Genomic DNA, 22,819 nt, shown 5'->3' with positions numbered 1-22,819 from the left:
TCATCATGCGTTATGTTTACCTTTTCTTAGCACAATTTTCTGACGATTCCAAACCCCGGACCCCCCCCCCCCTCTGGATCCGCCACTGATAACATTCCATAGCATACCTTGTAAGGCATAATGATTACTGTTTTCACATATGCTTGTATTTCAGACTCTCCAAAGAAACAACATCTGTAAAGAACACCTATAACCCCGCTCAGTACGAGACCACCTATAAAACTACCCAGTATGAGAGAGAAAGCAGTGAGTATGCGAACTGTATACAAGTAATTTATGTGGTGCTCATCGTACTCAATTGAATTAAGGCTATCCATAGGTTTCCGTAGGCTCGAGCTCATGAATACCACGTGACCATTTTCGACATTAGCTCCGCCCATTATTCATATTTTTCACTTTTATTCAATTTAATAATTTTAAACAATTGACAAGTGTATATGTTAGTTTAATTATATCAAATTTTAGGATTTTTATACATCGTAATCATTATAAATTGTTATCTGCCGTTAGAAACGATTCCTTGTAAGTTATTTACTGTCGTTTGCTTACTATCCGTGTCATCGGAGCGCTTGCGGTCGCCATATTTAGCTCGCGAACAGATGGCGAACAGTGTGTCCACATTTTCATAGAAAATACGCCTAACACAGAATCGACATTGGAAAACGTTTGCTGATTTTCATCGATGAGATACTTAAGGTATGTTTGAATGCTTGACAGTTACATTATCAATTTTTGAGAAAAAAATAACACATTTTCTCCCTGGTGTCAGGCTAGGACCACGTGTTCAGTATAGCCCGACTTGGTAAAGATGGGCGATTCATACCTTATTGTTATTAATTTGAACATAAATAGTACATAAGTGTTTTTATCTGAAATCAAATTTGTTGTTGTGATAGCCTCTGTCAGTTGTTATTTCTGTATGTACCCTGAAGTGTGCATTGAGAGGGGGGGTGTTGATAATTTGTGATTGCAAATTATATAGTTAGAACTCTTAAAGGTAATTTATGGTATCTGTCAATGTAGATTTTAATTATCAAGGATACATATATTCATTATTAAGATATATTTTATGTTGCTAGTAAATGTCCTTTTTTGTTTTTTGGATGAGTGTTCAAACTATAACTCAAGACTTTTGATGATTGATACCATACAAACATGATACCAAAATATTTTGTAAATGTTTCTACGACATCATACAGGGCTTGAAATATTTGATGGCCCGATGGACTACAAGCAGTAAATTATGGATTTTGGCTAGTGCTTTGTGAAGAACATGTGCCCTTGAGGCTAGTTAATTTAAACACTTATCAAAATGCCTCAACAGTATTGGGCTAGTAAGTGTTAGATGTGGGTGCATCCAGGTGTTTATCGCATGCGAAATGATTTCTTTAATTCCCTATTGTTAAGTTCAGGGTTTGACACTGAACAGGTTGGGAACACTTCCCCTACAACAAGATATCTCACGAAAACGCGATTATCCCTCTCTAGCGAGAGTAGGCCTAAATATATCCCGTACAACCGAGAAAAACACCTGTGGGTGCATCTCTTCGTGTTTCACCTCAAAAGAAGAAAAACTGCTTACAGCTAAAATGTCAAGGGGTCGAAATTAACTTTTTCTACCACAGGCTAATTTTAGCCTGTGGTTAAAAAATCCACAGGCTAAAATGAAAATTTCCCACTAGCTAAAATAAGAATAATGAAGCAGTGCTCTTTTTTCATATGTTTTTTTTTTAAATCAACAATTTTCCCCATCGTTACTGAGCCTAGTGGGTCAACTACACAAGGACACTTAAGTTACATAAGTCATGTGGTGCAATGTTTAAGTCTCTTGATTATCGCACATTTAATCGATAACCTGTTTACTGCAGGTCTAGGTCCAGTCTTTCAATTTCATGTCACATCAGGGTTGTCACTGATGATTTTTCAAAGCGAATCCCGGACTCATGGTTTTATAAGCAGCACGATCACGAGCCCCATGAATTTTTTTGATAATCACCTACGCAGTGAGCAGTGCACTCGTGTCATCACTACAACCCGACCTCAATATGACAATAAATTAATTTAGATAGGCAATTCTCATGATTCTGAAAAAAAAAAAGGACTACCGGAAGACTTTGTAAAACATAGAGCCAGATTTTTTTTTTTTTTTTTTTTTGGTAAATGAATAACAAAAACCTCATACTTGGAATTCATTTTAATCACCCCTATAGGTGAACAGGACTCTTGGCACATGTCTATATTTTTCGTCATAATGCAATGTCCGACCTCTGAAGCATTTGTTTGAATCTTGAGTTTCTTTAAAAAATCATAAAAGAAAAATCTGGATAGAAACGGTTGTTGAAATCAGTCGTTCATGTAAGCGTTTGTATGATTCAGAGTGCAAGTTTTAAGAAAAGCGAATAGCGCATCACCATATAAAACGGATACGATACGATCATAGCTTGTAAATCACCACTCGCTAAGATTTTCGGATGTCCACTATTTTTACTCGCTATTTTTCAAATGTACTCGCAGTTTGCGAGTATTTCTCGCTAATTTCGAGCCCTGAAATTTGCCTGATTCTTATGCAAATATGTTAATGGAAAAAAAACACTCATAATGTGCATTGGATTTCAGACTGCTTCCCTCCAGGGTTGGACGGTTAAAACCGCCCCCGGCTTTAACCAGCGGTTTTAACCATCCTGGTCAATACTCCCTAAGTGGTCAATACTGGTCAATTGAGATTTAAACTGTCCATTTTCCTATTTTTGTACATATTTTGCAAAGATAATTAAGTCTTTTCATTATAATATATGGATCAATTGGTTATCAATAATTTTTATTAGATAATTAGATGTAATTTCATAAGTTTAATATATTTGTTTTGCTGAAACTGTGATCATAATATCTTTAGAACTATAAAAGAGGGTCACATATAGCATAACTAGACAATAGGATGCAAGGTGAAGATAACGAACAGCGATCAATCTCATAACTCCTACAAGCAATACAAAATAGATAGTTGGGCAAACACGGACCCCTGGACACACCAGAGGTGGGATCAGGTGCCTAGGAGGAGCAAGCATCCCCTGTTGACCGGTCACACCCGCCGTGAGCCCCATATCCTGATCAGGTAAACGGAGTTATCCGTAGTCAAATCAGTGTGCCAAAAACGGCTTAACAATCGGTATGAAACACGTCAGACAGCATTTGACCCACTGCGAGGTTGTATTGACGAACTAGATCGTTATAACGACCATAGAATTTGCGAAATGCTGACTTCAATCGAGACTGTTGAAATCCCTGTACCATCAACTTGTTTGTCAGTAGCTTACTTCGATTTAAAAACTGACTATACCCAGAACAAGCTCTTGCATATCGAATCAGTTGAGATATATAAACACCATATGCAGGTGATAATGGATTATTGCTACATAAATGTGGGAAATTGACGATGGAGAAACTGAAATCATCCCGTTTGTCATACAGTTGAGTTGTCAGTTTGCCGTTAATGTCTACTTTCAATAAAATATCTAAGTATGAAGCAGAAGTGGACGACTCTGTGGTGTCCTTTATTTCGAGCTCACAGGGATATACAGGGTTCGAAATTAACTCATGTCCATAAGTCCGAGACTAGTAAAAAACGTGTCGGACTAGTGACCTCTATATAGCACTAGTCCGTACGGACTAGTGAAAATCCGGAAATCAATCTTCAATTGGTAAAGATTTTTAGGAAGATTTGTCTGAGTCTCTTAGATGTTTGAACTTATGGTTGATTACCTGCATGGTCAAGTGTTTGCATGACTATGACATCCTGATCTTCCAAACACATGGAGTGCGTTCGAGACTGCCGTTCTTCGAACGTGCACAAATTGTCAAATTCCTGCCGATTCCGAACGCCGAGTACACATCACGAGAATGTGTTCTAGGTGTAAGAATTGCAAGTAGTCTGGTCTGAGAAGATGCACGTTTGTGCGCACATGTTCTCGTCATTCGCGACTCTAACACAGTAGTTCATAACACTATAGCTTATGACTTGGTCAATCGAGTGAATTTTATTGACTTTATTGATAAAATTTCGAACTCCTGTGACTCTAAAATCTGAGCACCAAACCAACAGGAACATCGATCTCGAACGCACTTATGGACGTTTATAAAAGGATTAACTCGGAGGTTAATATTGTATGCTTCTGAAGATTTTGAATGCGAAATAAAATATGGTGGTCTCTTTTTCTTCTGTAGGTGTCAGAAATTGAATTGTTTGCAACTGTGATGTGTTTGGTTTGATTAAAATGAAGATCATTTTATGATATACTGGACGGACTAGTGAAATGCTTTGCGGACTAGTGAACATCAACAGTGACTAGTCCGTACGGACTAGTGCTTGAAAAAGTTAATTTCGAACCCTGATATATCAAATCGACATATGATCTGCTTATAAATGCACCTGGACAGATTAAGAATAACAGGTAGCTGGACATTAAATACACACAGTGATTTAATATGAATTGGGTGACAGATGCTGTAGATAAACAATGTGTTGCAATGTACAGAGCAGATGTACCTGAGCACAGGAAACAGAGTTGACAGGTGTTAATTAGCATACTCTGGGACCAAAGAGGACCAGTGTACATGTTATTGTTAGGAAAACATCAACAACACACCCCCTCAAATGTTTATTTAACAGTTAGATGAAGATTTGAAACAATAGGTAGTTCTTGATAAACTAAAGAATTTGAACAGAAATAGAAAACACTTCCCCCATCATACTATATATGGCTTCAACAAAACATAGTTTAGGAAATACCACAATTTTACTCTCACATTCACTTCTTGACCTGCTAAGAGACACAATCATGAAGCCAAGAGATCCTATTTGGAATTTCTATGATATTGTTGAGGACAACAAGACCACAGCAAGATGTAAAGACTGCAATGCTGTTGTCGGTGCCAAAGTAATACGGCTACAATTTGTTTAATTTTTACAATAAACTTTTACATCTTCCCAAATTTAACAGAGTCATTTACATTATTTATTTAATATTATGACTTGCAAGTATATTATAAACTGATAGTGCATGTTATGAATTAGTTATTACAGTATTTACCATAATGGCCACTGAAACATTTAAAATAACCAACAACACAGACTATAATGACCAAACAATTTTCAATCAACCAGTATTGACCACTATTGACCAGTATTGACCGGTTTTAACCAGTATTGACCACCGGCCTGGTCAATATTCATATTGACCACTTTTTTTGCCAACCCTGCTTCCCTCTTATGCAGCAACTTTGATATGCAATTTATTGACCGTGTTATCGGTTTTATAGAGACTATTCATATCATGTTGAGTGTGAATCGCACTTATTCAGCATTGCACGAAATTGTTATTATTTTAAATAAAGACGTCAAAACACCAGTTTATGGTAATGTTTACTTTCTCGCTAAAGAGAGATAATCATGTTTTAGCGAGAATATCTTGCTATAGGGGAAGTGTTCCCAACCTGCTAAAGGCACGCCCGACCTACCAAATCTACTAAATGAGTACAAATCTTTGTTGATACATACGCGATGTAATGCAAATAGTTCTTAATCTCTATTCATTGAAATTTCGGCAAATTTAATATGGGAAATATTGTGCATAGCAAAATGGTTGGTTTAAACAAAGTATTATTTATTGTGTTCTGGCATTTAAAAGTAGTGTTACCTAATTGCAATAATATTTTCTTTATCATTTGGTTTAGAGACAACATGAATGAACATGGAAATGTTATGTACATTGTTTAACCTATACCCAGAGTTATCGTACCTTACACTCACATTAGCAGTGTTACACATTCAACAGAATTCTGTCAAAAATATATCTGAAATTAATTAACAAATTCTATATTTGTTTTGTTTAAATAAATAAATAGCGAACAAGTTAACATCATTTATATACGCACATGGTACATTTTTGTGCGAATACTTCATGATATTTACATTTGCTAATGCACTTCCTTATATGACAGTACTAATGAAATCGATATTCAATTTTGTGTGACATGAATTTGGTCAGGTGATCAGTTTGTTCTTGCCTATGAATACAATCACCGCTTCAAAAGCCTCTGTACTTTCACCTGCCTTCTTGCTTATGCAATGCAGTGGGGGATTTAGACACCCCCTCTTGCCATAAATTTATAAATAATAGAAATAGTGTGAGTAAAATGACAGATTGGCACCCAAAATGGCTTAGTATTTTGTCTAATACTTTACTTTCACTCACACCCTTTCGTAAATATTAAATTGAAAGTAAATAGATATTTAAAAAGAACAGGCAGTCCTTTACCAAAATTATAAATTTAATTATTCTAGGGGTAGGGGTTTTGGTATCAGGATGGGACCAAAATGGTCAGTTATTAAATGTGTGAAGAACAATAGACATTTTAAACTTCTTGATAACTATCATTCCAATTCTTTTCAAATTTGGTATGAAACATATTTGGAACAAGGGGAACATAAATTGTAGATTTCAGGATTCCTGCACCCCTGGGGCCTTCGATTGCGTCACAAACAAAAGTGTATTTCACTTTTTAAATGTCCTGAAAAAATGTTTGTAAATTTATTTGTGATAGAAATCTTGTATTTAATTTAACTATTATTTATATAATATTTATTGTTTTTGTTTTATATCAGAATGATGGAGGAAAGAAGTAACATGGTGAAATAAGTTGGATATTGTCTTCATTTATTGAAGCTCCCAGCTGAAAAGACACATATAAGAACAATCACATAGAATAAGTTAGTATGAAATCATCAGCTCATTACTTTCTAGAACAATGATCCAGATTTATCAACTCAAGGAATTTAAATTTCATCATATCTTAATTGTAAAGAGTTTTAGCAGAGCTCAATAACCAAACAATGTTATTCAACATGAAGAAATTGTAATCTACTTTCCTACAAGTATTCAACAACGACCATGAAGACTGTGCACTAACAATGTCAAGCTGAATGACACATTGGTTACATAATGTCTTAATGAACTCAAAAGCAATATATATTCCAATGAAGTAATAATTTTTGTGCAATCTTAATTAGGTGCATTGTATGACTAATTTTCTTCTTCAATAGCTCTCCATGTTTTTTGCTGATTGCAGTCTGCACTTTAGCCAAGGCTGTATCATAAGCTTTCTTGAAAGATCTGTCATTTTTCAAAAGACGACGATATTTTATGAAATCCACCACAACAGGATCATCAACTGGTAACAACGCTTTCGCAGCGCTGACTGTAGATTCTGTATCTACAGGAAAGGTCAAGCATTATATCTCCATAACAGTATTTAAATTACAGTAAATATGTTAAATTGTATGTGTAAATCGATATTATGTAACATTTTCTAAAGGCATATTAGGTCAGAGTTGGGTTTTTTTAGCTCGTTTGAACTGAAAGCTCAAGTGAGATTTTCTGGTCACCCGTTGTCCATCTGTCTGTAAACTTTTCACATTTTCGACTTCTCCAGAATCACTGTGTCCTTTTCAACCAAGCTTGGCAAAATGCATCCTTACTTGAAGGGGATTCAAGTTTGCTCCAAGGGGAGATAATCACGAAAATGCAAAAATAGTCATTTAATATTCTTTTAGGTGGGACTTTGATATTTTGTATATAGATTCTTTATGGCAAGTACACGATGGTTCTCAATATTTTGACCTTAGAGTTTCACGCACTTTAAAAAAAAACAAATGACCTATTCACTTTCTCCTGAACTATTTAAAGTTAGGATTTCATATCTTGTATAAAGGGATTCTATGGCAAGACCATAAAATATGTGAAATATGACCTTTTGACTTAGACCTTTTCAGTCTTCATGAAAACATTTAAAACTTGCTGGCCAGTCGGACCAGTGAACTGTCTGAATTTCCTGGCCCACAGTGAAATTTACAGGCCCCTTAAATTTTCATTTATTTATCACATACATTGTGGAATGCATTGTAAAATTGTACAATTAATTTACTGAAACTATGGTTATTACTCGTATCCATATCCACCCTACGACATCCTTTCTGTCGATACCAGAAAAACAACACCGTACACAGTATTTTCTCTCTCTTCGCCCACAAACAACAAGACTACAAATTCATGTATTTTACACAAATATGAAAACAGCCCAAGTGCACCTTAGGAAGTAGCTTTCTCTATTAACATAAAATGTAAACGATTGATTATTTCTATAAACTATAGAAATTGCATAAAATCAGAGATAACTGCAAATGTTGAAGTTCATTTTAATTGGACAATGCATTGAAGTAGCAATTAACGGTGTGCGGTGCGATATATAACGCGGCCATTTTTTGTGGTTTCTACAAGTTGTTCGTTTAATATTCACGTGATCAACGTACAAGTTATCTTGACAATTACAAGTATAGTTATGGTTCTTTACGAAATAAACAGACCCCAATGTCCAAACACTTACTTTATGTGCTATTTTTTTTATTTTTTTTTTATTTTGATGGTAAATTTAAGCAAATACGACATTTAGAATATCTAAATCCAACATTATGTTTAATGTGACTTACAAGAAATCTACAAGCCCATTGGAATTCTTGATTTTTAATTTTCACTGATCCGACCAAAACATTCACTGGCCTCGGTCTTCGGACCACTGAGATTTCGTGAAGACTGCCTTTTAATCATTTGTATATGGTGTACAACAATCCCTAGTATTTCAATATATTTATATTACAAATTGCATTTTCCTCTAAAAATCAACCAATTTTAGCACGCGCCACAATCCAAAGGGTGACGTGATGTCTGTGTTTTGACGTACGTCACAATATGACTGTGGCATAGGTCGATCTTAAGAGTTCGTTTTATGCAACAAAATATTTCCTAACCAGTGATTTTTTAAGGCCCATTTTGGGTCCGAATTTAGGCCCTTTCCCCTCCTAAAAATTGTCATTTTCCCCCCAATTTACCTTGCATTTTCCCCAATAATAAAATTATGCAAGGAAAACGTATTTAAAAAAAATAAACATTCCATGTGAATTATAAACATGAGACTTAACAAAGAGTTATGGAAATGATGATTTGGATAGAATAATTGAAAAATTTTAGAAGGTTAAAGAAAATTAGATGTGTAAAATAAAGATAATATAATGTTTGATATGATTTTGAAACTTATTTGCAATAAAATTGATTTCTCCCAATTTGAACGAAATGTCGATAATTTTTCAATTAGAAAGCCACAGGACCCTTGTAAAGAATGTAGAAAAATCACCGCTAACTTATACAAGCAATGTAAAAATAATGGTGATTTAGGAAATGAATATAAATATAAGAAATAAACATAAATTTTGAGCTGTTTATGAATGTGATCCAAATGCGTTCATACTGACCATGAACAGCTCAAAAGTGATGTTCATTTCTTAAACTAATAAATAAAAAACTCTCGCCTAACTCTATATTTGATCAATTATCTTACAATGATATTTGTAAGATATATGCTAGACAAGTCTGACATTATAGTTTTGATTACTCTTACTAAAGTATACAAGTATTGATATGTATATGAAAACCTTTACCCTCAGTAAAAAGTTGCCGTCTGCAAGTTCTCTTAGCAACTGGAAAGATATTGTCTGAAAGATTGTCAAAATTCATGTACAAGTAAATTACATTACATTCCATTAAATTGAAAGAAATCAAATCAGAAACTGTATGCAATGAAATTGTTGATAACCCAATTGATATAATAATGATTGATATATAGAGTATTGACCAATCGTGTACTGTATTCAATACTTTTATATCCATGAAAGCAAAAATTTTAGTTTTTGAATATGTGCTTTTGGTTTGTCCACACTCGATTTCAACTTTCTACATAGCTTTCAAATCAATCTTTCTTCTTTTTTCTTTTCTTTTTCAGAGTTTTGAACACATCTGTCATTGTGACTCGTGTTCTGCAAACACAATTGAAGCTTTAATGTAAATATCATTTACCAGATACTTCATTTGATGGTCTTGTAGGTCTGCATTATTTTCCTGAGGTGGAAGTGACATGATGCAGCCAGTACTAGGATTTGCTCCAATATCTATTGTTACAAGTAAGAAAGTAAACATATGAATTCATGAATACTACCTCATCTACAATACAAATATTCGTAATGTATTTACACATGTAGTCATGTGTGTTTCTATAAATTTACTTCATAGAGTGCTAATGCATCACATACAATGGATTTTGATATATAAATAACAATTTTTAGCTCACCTGAACCGAAGGTTCAAGTGAGCTTTTCTGATCAAAATTTGTCCGTTTTCTGTCGTTGTTGTCGTTGTAAACTTTTCACAATTTTATCTTCTTCTTCAGAACTACTGGGCCAATTTCAACCAAACTTGGCCAAAAGCATCCTTGGGTGAAGGGCTTTCAAGTTTGTTCAAATGAAGGGCCATGTCCCTTTCAAAGGGGAGATAATCACAAAAATGCAAAAATAGGGTGGGGTCATTTAAAAATCTTCTTCTCAAGAACCACTGGGGCAGAAGAGCTGAAATTTACCTGAAAGTTTCCTGACATATTGTAGATTCAATTTTGTTCAAATCATGGCCCCCGGGGGTAGGATGGGGCCACAAGAGGGGATGAAAGTGTTACATACTAATATATAGGGAAAAATTTTAAAAATCTTCTTCTCAAGAAACATTGGGCCAAAGAAGTTGACATTTACATGAAAGCTTTCTGACGTAGTGTAGATTCAAGTTTGCAAAAATCGTGGCTTCCAGGGGTAGTTGGGGCCATAATAGGGACTACGGTTTTACATGCAAATATATATGGAAAGTCTTCAGATATGGGCCAAGGGGACTCAGGTGAGCGATGTGGCCCATGGGCCTCTTGTTATTGTAGTGCAGTGTGGCTTCTTTGGGTGTTAAATTGATGTTTTGTTTAGTTTGTTATCAATGTGATCCTCCAAAGGGACAGATTCACACTTTTAAAAAAATCACTTATATTTTTGTGAAACTTTATAAACAATTTAAACATTATTTGATGAACAAATTTGAGTTTAACTTGTGAATCGGTCCCTTTACCTATCATGCATGAAGAGGATGAAATTTCAGCCCAGAAATTGTCATTACATGCTTCTTGTTTTTTCTTCAATCAATTCAACCACTTTCAGTTATTTTGTGTTGATTTTAAGACCCACTCATGAAGATCAGAAATTGATATGCCTTTGTGTTGGTGAATGTTGTGTTGTGCTGTATGAATATCTGTAGAACACACATTTGCCTTTGGTACAAGGATATATTCATATCACCATTGTATTCGATTGTTGTGTCATGCAAGGTGAAGATAACGAACAGCGATCAATCTCATAACTCCTACAAGCAATACAAAATAGATAGTTGGGCAAACACGGACCCCTGGACACACCAGAGGTGGGATCAGGTGCCTAGGAGGAGTAAGCATCCCCTGTTGACCGGTCACACCCGCGGTGAGCCCCATATCCTGATCAGATGAACGGATTTATCCGCAGTCAAAATCAGTGTGCCAAGAACGGCTCCTAGGAGGAGTAAGCATCCCCTGTTGACCGGTCACACCCGCCGTGAGCCCCATATCCTGATCAGGTAAACGAAGTTATCCGCAGTCAAAATCAGTGTGCCAAGAACGGCATATGTAGTTTTATTTCACTTGGTTTTGTTTATGTAGTTATAATTCCAATGTTATTTAATACAGTTGATTGGACAAAAATAAAACCGAAAAAGAATTTACACATTAGGAAATCCAAAATCGTAATGAATTCATCCTAGAAAGGAAATAAACAAATGGAGATTTGGGGGAAACTATCAAAACTTTTGAAATTAACAAAATAATATTAAAAAAAGAAGCAGAATTTTTGAAAAAATTTCATAAATCCTTCATACACTATAATCAAAACATTTCCATACTCGCACTAATTCATGAAAAACGTACCATGCGGATTTCGACTAGTAGCATCATCCTTAGTACCTCTTGGCTCATTTGGTACATTGTAGGATTCTGAAAGTAGAAATTGTTTCACACATGATAATTCGTACTTGACGCTACAATCAAAACATGCTCTTACTCGCACCAATTCATGAAAAACGTACCATGAGGATTTCGACTAGTAGCATCATCCTTAGTACCTCTTGGCTCATTTGGTACATTGCAATGAATGTTGTCCTTTACACATGGCTAAATATTATAAACTTTCTTTGCATATCGTCCGCTGTTATAGGACTTGCTAGCCCCTAGAACTTTGGGTAGTATACTCGTGTCACTTGAGTTCAATATTAAGTGCGTACCCTGGTTGGGGGTTTAGGTTAGTTTGGGGGGGGTTGGCTTGGAGTAAGACACGTGTAACGTACACATAGTCTACAACATTTCTGTAATATGTAAGAACAACTACGGTACATTATAGTTTGCATCAGTGGACCTTGTATTTCCTTTCATACTACAATCCAAGACTATATGCAGGGATAAGAACGGAATTATGATGAGGAAACTTTAGCTTCCGAGGCATTTATTTTAAAGAAATAGTGTGCATTTTCACAGAGAGAGAGAGAGAGAGAGAGAGAGAGAGAGAGAGAGAGTCTGGGGAATATCAGAATATCCTTTACTCTTCATTATCACACCGTATTTGTAGTAAATATTCAAAAATAGAAGACAAAAAACATCCATCATAACCATGTGCCAGTTTCATAGTACACTAGTTTACTTTCCATGGCGTGATATATATAAACAGTTACATAGCACACTAGTTAACTTTCCATGGCGTGATATATATAAACAGTTACATAGTACACTAGTTAACTTTCCATAGTGTGATATATATAAACAGTTCCATAGCACACTAGTTAACTTTCCATGGCGTGATATATATAAACAGTTCCATAGTACACTAGTGGACGTTCCATGGCGTGATATATATAAACAGTTACATGGTACACTAGTTAACTTTCCATGGCGTGATATATATAAACAGTTACATAGTACACTAGTTAACTTTCCATGGCGTGATATATATAAACAGTTACATAGTGCACTAGTTAACTTTCCATGGCGTGATACATGTAAATTGTGAATAACAGATATAGTCTTTAAACGGAGTACATTTAATGCCACTGATTACTGAATACATTGTTACTTTATTAAACAGAATTGTTGAAAGCACTACGAGCAACAACATTTACAACACCAGCTCCCAAAATATTACAACGCTAATGAACAGAATAAAGAACAACTACTTTGGGCCGTTTGATTTCATCTTGATTCTGTTTGTCGTTGAGAACCTTACACTGCTTGGATTTCTTATATACAAAATTTACATCAGAAGGAAATCTCGGGAACATGGTAATGAATTACTTAATTCTGTAATATCTAATATACTTGATCAACTATATCGTAGTTTACGGTGTTGTTTACATCATTAATTATAATATACGTAATTTACATGTACTTCATTATTTTTATCATTATTAACACACGGCTACCCATGTCCTAAATCATAATATAACGGTTATGCAGGAAAATTCGTTTGGAGTGTGTCCGGTTATGAGTTATAAGAGAACAACACGCCGCTTCGACAGGTAGGTAGATCTGAGCTTTTCTTGTTTAAAATAATTGAACCACTGTTGACGAAAATTGGGGAATGTAGTCAGCTGTAGAAATGATTAAAGTACACGAAATAACCACAATTACCCATATCTAAAGCGGCAAGACGACATGAGATGATTTTCCGAGAGGAAAAAGGGGTGGAATTTTGAATATTTCTCACGATTCTCGATTGTCAGGGTCAATATTGGCTCAATCAGCTAACCAGTCGAAATAAGTTGACCACTCTAGGGACGAGTTGTGCAAGTTAAAATTAAAATATTCTACTTTTTTTATGTTGGTGTTTGTAATTTGCCAAAATTTCTATCCAAACGGGTCAGGTAATGCTTTAGGGGATAAGTTATGATTTATTGAATTGGATATGATTTAGAGGAGAAGTTGGTTAATACACACCCCGCTGATGGATACAGTAGTATTACGCACCTGAATGAGTTTGTATTACGTGACGTAATTTAGATTAGTAGGTACGATTCTGGATCTGCAATAACCATTAATGCATGACTTAGAATTTATTGATATTAATTTCTTTTATTTGTAACGAAGGCATTTGAAAATATAAGTCGTGTTAGGGAGAAAAAGATTGATACCGTTTTCGATTTGCGAATTCACCTCTATTCTTTTTCATGCAAAAAAATGTATAAGCTTTAGATATTTTTCTTCAATGTACATGCATTGTACTCGTATATGTACATGTATATCTATTCAGGAACATATTCACCAAAACTAAATAAAGATGCTGCTTATCCAGAACCAAAGATTGATAGCCGCAATCAAGACTAGACCCAGATAGTATGTCAACTGTATGTATAGTAGGTGCAGAGAATTGAAGAAGATAGAGTGTACACTGTATTATTCCAAGGTGTGTATAAGCAACTTATTTATGCCTATGTAGAATATTAACGGATTATGTAAATGTCGAATACTTATGCAGGACGTTTAATTGTCAATTACTTAGGTAATGCTTATGCTTTCTTGATGAAAGGTGAAGATAACGAACAGTGATCAATCTCATAACTCCTATAAGCAATACAAAATAGAGAGTTGGGCAAACACGGACCCCTGGACACATCAGGGGTGGGATTAGGTGCCTAGGAGGACTAAGCATCCCCAGTCAATCGGCCACACCCGCCGTAAGCCCCACATCCCGATCAGACAAACGGAGTTATCCGCAGCCAAAATCAGTGTGCCAAAAACGGTCCAACAATCGCTACAGGATGTTGCACAGAATATGTTGTTACTTTGCATTTTCTGGTCTAGTAGTTTACTTCAAATTCAGAACACCAAATGATAAAGTCTATAAGGAATCTATAAGGAATTAGTTCATATTAGGATGTAGAAATCTGTTGATTTCCTAGTGAAATGGTTAAAGCTGTATGGTCCGAATTACAACATTTTTTTTCCGTCTCGTAAAAACGCTATTAAATCATCGCACGTATGTAGTTATGAGGCTGTATGACATATCATACATTATTTCACCTGTTTTAACCAAAAATGTTTGATTTTAAATCGATGTTTACAAATAACCGCGTCACTCTGTCATTTCAAGTGACAGTCACGTGACCAGTTCAAACTTTCAAATCATCGGTTGTCTTATCTGTGTAAAGCTGTGTATTTTGTTACAGCAGTACCGTGCCATAAGTTTCATAAAACTAAAAATGTCAAATACCTCTAGGTAATTCGTTGTTTTACACTCTTTCAGCCTTAAAACTAGACAGTTGTGTATGAGTTAATACATCATGTTGGGATTCCCCTGACGCGCATGGTTCTATTTATAGACGTTTCACACTATAATTTATGCGTTATCTGGAACACCTCGGGCCTTTCACTGAAAACACCGTGTTTTGGGTGAAAGGCCCGAGGTTTTCCGATGATTTGTATGTACCACACTATATTTACTTTCTAAATAATATTCTCAATGTTTTCTTTTACATGCAGATGTTTTCAAACATGTAATTAAGGGAAAGTTAATAACTTTATAAAGTAATTAATTTGCTTTAAAGTAATTATGTACAAAAATAATACATGAACATCGGGTCATACAGCTTTAAGCCGGGGGGGGGGGGTTATGTTACACAATCGAGGTAAGCTACTGACAAACAAGTTGATGGTACAGGGGTTTCAACAGTCTCGATTGATGTCAGCATTTCGCAAATTCTATGGTCGTTATCACGATCTAGATCGTCAGTACAACCTCACATTGGGTCAAATGCTGTCTGACGTGTTTCATACCGATTGTTAAGCCGTTCTTGGCACACTGATTTTGACTGCGGATAACTCCGTTTACCTGATCAGGATATAGGGCTCACGGCGGGTGTGACCGGTCAACAGGGGATGCTTACTCCTCCTAGGCAACTGATCCCACCTCTGGTGTGTTCAGGGGTCCATGTTTGCCCAACTATCGACATGTATTTTGTATTGCTTATAGGAGTTATGAGATTGATCACTGTTCGTTATCTTCACCTTGCATATACATGTAGGTGTCGATCTTGTGTCAATTTACTCTTTAGGATGAATTTATAAGCATGGAAGCTATCATGATATGGTCTTGTGATTATGATAACATGTTTTCTCTACTTCACAGAGACCATTTAGACAGAGATCGCCTCCAAAAAATGTATTTACCGAATGCACCAAATCGACATGCCAGAGAACAACCCATCAGGCAACATGATGGTTACAGAATGAACGACTCTAAGCTGTTGCGGCCGCAGAGACTTGGACTAAACTTTGATTACATGTCAGAATTTTATGTGTAATAAAATACTAGTTAATTTTGAGTGTGGTAGAATAATTACTAAACTAACAAAAATGGACATTCAGAATACTCGTCATCTGACCAATAAGATCAAATTAGTTGTTGTCACCATTTGGCGTCTGTTGTCCGCTAACTAAATTCCACATGAGAACCACTGAATGACGATTAACCAAACGTGGAAGAGTTCTTCCAGAATTGCTGTTTCCCTAAATCAGATTCGTTAAGATATTGCTATAAATCAATACAAACGTTTTCTCTCTAAACTTCTATTAAGAAAGGTACCTGCAATTTGATACCGGTTTTTCCCATGCAAAGAAATAACAGTCCGTAAAACAATATGTTGACACAAGCATCACTCGAAACATCCGTGTATACAAAGTGAAATTGCTTCCCTACTGTAAAGTTTGCTTTGAAATGTTTTAGAAGAAATCTTAAGAAGGGACCACTCTCAGACTGTTAAATGCTGATAAATCTGAACGGAAGTAGGTATAACCAGAATCCATACTCAAGTAATCTCTCTTTAATGTTAAATACCAAACAAAAACAACAAAAGCAAAACACGTAAGTAACCGCTGTCAATAAAGCTATGTTGAATTTTCATATGCAAAGTCAGTTTCCCCTTTTGTTGGTAAACTTTGTCGCATCCTTTATATTCACACCTGTGCTGAGTTCTTTCAATCTGTAAAATACAAAATGTGTATGTTGTATTGGGATGGAAATGAAAATACTCAATGAATCTTTGCATAGGAATAGCTGAAGTTAGGGGTAAAAAAAACTTTAGTATCGTATTAGTACTTGTATTTTTGCATGTATTTTTTCTGCTCAGGTAGAAAATGGGTCTAAGAAGCAATTGACAAACTGTGTTCTCCGCACACAAAAGGTTTGCTTAGTAAACACACAACGCAGTGTTACATGAAATACTACTTGGTTTTCAAATCTTTCCGGTATCGAGTAATATAAACTTAATCCTAGTCGCATGACGGTTGGTTTATTGATAAACCAGATCATTGAAAATAGCTCGACACTACACGTTGCTTCCCTTTTCTAATAACAAAAGATGCAGCGGGTATTATTAACCAACTTTTCCTCTAAATCATATCCAATTCTTTAAATCATAACTTATCCCCTAAAGCATTACCTGACCCGTTTGGATAGAAATTTTGGCAAAATACAAACACCAACATCAAAAACTTAGAATATTTTAATTTCAACTTGCACAACTCGTCCCTAGAGTGGTCAACTTATTTCGACTGGTTAGCTGATTGAGCCAATATTGACCCTGACAATCGAGAATCGTGAGAAATATTCAAAATTCCACCCCTTTTTCCTCTCGGAAAATCATCTCATGTCGTCTTGCCACTTTAGATATGGGTAATTGTGGTTATTTCGTGTACTTTAATCATTTCTACAGCTGATTACATTCCCCGATTTTCGTCAACAGTGGTTCAATTATTATAAACAAGAAAAACTCAGATCTACCTACCTGTCGAAGCGGCGTGTTGTTCTCTTTTAACTCATAACCGGACACACTCCAAACGAATTTTCTTGCATAAACGTTAGATTATGATTTAGGACATGGGTAGCCGTGTAACAGATGATGGTCATTTAGCAGAGTCTCTGCCTTTAAATGATAAAGGTAAGTTACAATCCTATATGATAGCTTCCACATACATGTACGACTTAACATGATACATGTATAATTTACATAAAATCGACAAATCTATAATCTCTAATGTACTTTATCAACTATATCGTGGCTTACGGTGTTGTTTACATCATTAATTATGATATACGTGGTTTACATGTACTTTGTTATTTTCATCATTATCATTTAACAGAATCTACGCCTTTAAATGATATAGGTAAGTTACAATCTCATGATAGCTTCCACATACATGTACGACTTAAAGACCCTAATGTAAAACTTATACGGTACCAATTTTGATGCACCAGATGCACATTTCGACAAATAATGTCTCTTCAGTGATACTCAACCGAAATGTTTGAAATCCGAAATAACAATGAACTTTTAGAGCTATTATAGGGAAAGACAGTGTTCCAAAAACGTGAAGTCAAATTCGTCTAAGGATAAGAGCTATGCATGAGGAAGATAATCCTTAATTTTGAAACGAATTTCTAAATTTTATAACAGCAATTAAATATACATCCGTATTTTTAAGCTAGTAACGAAGTATTTAGTACTGGGCTGTATAGACCCTCGGGGACTAACAGTCCACCAGCAGACATCAAATTTGAGAATTTAAAAGGATATATTAAGAGTAATGTCAATTTCTAAAATTTCAAATAATTTTCAAGGTCTTGTCTTAAAATTTAAAATGAAACTAAAAGTGGGGTTTGGAGATCAAATTTTTAAAGTATTTGCAAAAATACTGAATTTTTATACAAAATTTCGAGTAAATTAATTTAATCTTTTTTAAGAACCGGTGCTCTGTTTGGAAAAATATATCAACAAAATCAATAGATTTCAACATTTAAACTAGTTCTATATCTGAAGTACTTGTATCATGAATTATAAAACTGAAATTATTCTGTTTACCTGATCAAGATATAGGGCCCCTCTGGAATATTCTACATTCTAAGAATGGAATGATCGTTATCGTCACCTTGTCATCAAATTCAGCAAAGTACATATCCATGTAATTATTTAAATGTACATATCTTATTTTAAGTTTTAAGAATTATTAAGAGTGTTCGACTTCGGACTTTGGAAAAGGCATATACAGATCAATCGCCAATATACTGTAGGCTTTTTTTTTAATTTCATCATTTTATGAAAAAGTATACATACTATTTGGGATAAAATATCCTCGGATACTCCCTCTTAATTCTCACCAATGGTGCCAGGGGTCCATTGGATTTAATATATTTTACTATAATATTATTTATTTAAGACATATATATAATTTATATGAAAATACATAATATTAAATATTTTTCGAAGTCATGAAAATATCATATACAACGTTGATGTAGATCTATCAACAGTAGAATAACATAGAAATTACTCAAGGAATAATATATAAACAATGTAGTCCTAAGTTGACCGTATAGTTATAATGATCAATATTTAAGGATAGTATATACTGGTCTCTTCACAGCAGTCAAGTTACATTAATTTACAAAGATGTTCAAAAAAAGTACGCTCTTTTGCATTTATATACTTCAATACTGATTTATAGAAACATAATGATTTTTTAACATGATTATACATATTAAAAGTCGTTTCACTTAAAGAATCTAATCTACATAACAGTTTATGTTTGTATATTCTGTAGGCTATATAAGTAATAAGTAAATTTAAGGATTTGGTTTTATCATTTTGTTCTAGAAAAAATCCAACAACAATGTGTTTCCATTGAACTTTGAAGGATAGATAACTGCTAACAGTGTTCCATGTATTTAAAATATTATCACACTCGTAAATCAAATGTTTTGTAGTCTCAACTTGCTTACAATGTGTACATTCATTCTTTACATCTTTTTTCCATTTGCTAATATATGCATTATTACATAATATGTTATTCAATAACTTATAACTGAATTCCGCTATCTGTTTGTCTTTCAAATCTTTAATTTTACATTTATAAATATTTATCCAATTTGAATCCAATTTGAATCACCGAATATTCTGAATTCTTCAGTGTGTGACGGGCGGGATGATTTCAGCTTCTCCGTCGTCTGCTTACCACATTTATGTAGCAATATTCCATTATCACCTGCATATGGTGTTTATATCTCTCAACTGATTCGATATGCAAGAGCTTCTTCTGGGTATGGTCAGTTTTTAAATCGAGGTAGGCTACTGACAAACAAGTTGATGGTGCAGGGATTTCGACAGTCTCGATTGAAGTCAGCATTTCGCAAATTCTATGGTCGTTATAACGATCTAGTTCGTCAATATAACCTCGCATTGGGTCAAATGCTGTCTGACGTGTTTCATACCGATTGTTGGGCCGTTCTTGGCACACTGATTTTGACTGCGGATAACTCCGTTTACCTATCAGGATATGGGGCTCACGGCGGGTGTGACCGGTCAACAGGGGATGCTTACTCCTCCTAGGCACCTGATCCCACCTCTGGTGTGTCCAGGGGTCCGTGTTTGCCCAACAATCTATTTTGTATTGTTTATAGGAGTTATGAGATTGATCAGTTATCTTCACCTCACAGTAATGCCTGAAAATTGGGTTTGCAAAACTTTTTTTTAACTAAATGTTTATAAAAAAAATTACATGATGTTTTAAGTATATTAGTAAATCCAAGAAAGAAGTTAAAATTAATGACATTTTGTTTATTTACACAGCTTCAATTTGAAAAATCGTTTGGTCCTCGAATTTTTCTCGTGATTGTCATAATAATTTTGTATTCACATAGCCAGTTAGATTTGTCATTGATATTTGAATAATGTTCTAGCGGTTTAAAAATTCTATCATGAAACAAATCACTAACATATACTAGTAAAATACCAGATGCAAGGTGAAGATAACGAACAGTGATCAATCTCATAACTCTTATAAGAAATACAAAATAGATCTCGCCCAATTATCGAAGAAAATGGTTTGCCTTTATATTTCAGATTTGTGTTATTCCATAATTGTTGTTGTAAAATATCATCAGGTATTCTTTTATCAAAGTTAAGTTCGCTTTTACATTCATTAAAGCAACACAACATTTCTTTATAAAATAGTGGTAATTTAGTTTTGTTTAAATTCTCCACATCAGTAGTTGAACATTTTAACATATAGTATATATCAAAGTTAAGTTTTCTACAATAATTATTTAAAATTTCAAGTAAGACTCCCTTTGAATTTAATAATCTCGGTATCCATGTTGCTTTTAATGCTTTTAATTTGCATTCTACATCTACTATTGAAAGACCACCTCTTGTTACATCTCCAACCAAAGTGTTTCGTTTGATTCTCTTTTTTTTTTTATCCCAAATGAAATTAAAGATTAATCGTTGTACTTTTTTCATAAAATCTTTATCAGGAAGACATAGAATTGACGATACATATGTTAATTTTGAAATGGCAAGTGTATTTATAAGGCATGCTTTGCCAAAAAGTGTTCATTTTCTTCTTTTCCAGGATTCAAACAGTTTTTCCATTTCATTATATATTCTCATCCAATGTTTACTGTAACATTATTCTTCATCGTGACCTAAAAAAATGCCTAGACACTTGACCACTTTACTTGTAACTCTAATACCAGAAAGTTCTTCAAACTGATTTTTCAATCTTCCAAGCAAAATACATTCAGTTTTGTTGATATTAATTTTAAAGCCAGCACTTTCACAGAATTTATTTATTTCATCTAGGGCATTTTTCATAGAAATTTCATTATTTACCGCAACTGTTAAATCGTCTGCGTGCTGTATACTCCTTATTTCAGAATTGTTTATCACAACACCGTTAATGCAGTTCTTGTTTTTTATTCTAATCGCTAAGATTTCTGCTACTAAAAGTAAAAGGACGGCTGATAGGGGACACCCTTGTCTAATCCCCCTTGTAATCGAGCATATTTTAGAAAGCCATCCATTTTATACTGTAGGCTTTGTAATGGTAGATAATGATTCAGAAATACCAGAAGTACTCGGACTTTGGAAATAAATTTAAGAATAGCTGGTTCATTTTCGGTATGCACAAAATAATTTTGTTGAATAATATATCTACAGGTTGTACTTCTGATGCTCTTGAGTCATCATCACAAGAAAATTTACCTGATTTACGGACTGAAAAAGGTAACTGTTAAAAATTTTAGATGTTCAGATAGTCCTTCAATTCCTGGCAAAAGCATGATAGAAAATATATATCTACATATATAATATTGACTTCTGTAAAAGTAGATTTTTCTTGCAGATCATAACATTTGCAGAGAAGGAAAAGAGAACGAGTTTTATTCTAAGACGGATCCAAAATCATTCGATGAAGATTTGCTTAATAAGACAGATGCCATGGGATGGACTCTTCTTCATCATGCAGCATATGGAGGAAAAAGAAGAATTTTTCAACATCTAATGAGTTATAAAAACATAGACTTGCGTGCAACCGACATCATAGGTAGGACAGTGCTTCACATTTCTGCCGCTGCTAAAAAGGGGGAGGAGAACGGGGAAATATTTAGTACAATCGTAGAAAAAGAAAAATCTCTTTTAGCAGTACAGGATAAAAACGGATTGATGCCATTTTGTTATGCAGCTCTTGCTGGAAATATATCAATTCTGGAGCAGATATCTAAAGCTATGTATGGCTTTGATATAAGAAAACAAACAAAATATGGAGAAACTGTTGCACATTTAGCCTGTATAGAAAACAGCTTGGGTGTTCTTCAAATGTTATCTAAAATGGATGAAAAAACGACTACAAACGAGCAGAAGATAATATCAAGAAAGAACAAGATGGATTGGAATCCGCTGCAATATGCTGCGAAGACTGGAAATAAAAAGATTTTTGCAGTTCT

At 34.6% G+C, this 22,819-nt stretch overlaps 1 protein-coding gene and 1 long non-coding RNA gene across 4 annotated transcripts in view; both read left to right on the top strand.

Annotated features, from left to right (window-relative positions):
- The window catches only part of LOC125655721 (ankyrin repeat, PH and SEC7 domain containing protein secG-like), a 47,232-nt gene that overhangs the window by 5,580 nt on the left and 18,833 nt on the right, over window positions 1-22,819 (top strand). The gene's annotated exons all lie outside the window — the stretch shown is intronic.
- LOC125655726 (uncharacterized) lies at window positions 723-17,923 on the top strand. 2 transcript variants are annotated; one of them, XR_007362850.2, is made up of 8 exons: window positions 723-6,766; window positions 7,100-7,280; window positions 9,990-10,066; window positions 11,299-11,579; window positions 13,133-13,326; window positions 13,501-13,562; window positions 14,294-14,446; window positions 16,169-17,922. It is a non-coding gene; the product is annotated as an uncharacterized LOC125655726 (long non-coding RNA). The 2 variants fall into 2 exon arrangements; XR_007362851.2 differs by lacking the exon at window positions 11,299-11,579 and having other exon boundaries at window positions 727-6,766; window positions 16,169-17,923.

This window comes from Ostrea edulis, chromosome 7 (genome assembly GCF_947568905.1).
Source record: "Ostrea edulis chromosome 7, xbOstEdul1.1, whole genome shotgun sequence".
NCBI classification, from domain to species: Eukaryota; Metazoa; Mollusca; class Bivalvia; order Ostreida; family Ostreidae; genus Ostrea; species Ostrea edulis.
Note: the sequence above shows the minus strand (reverse complement) of the source record. Positions and strands in the feature narration are given on the sequence as shown.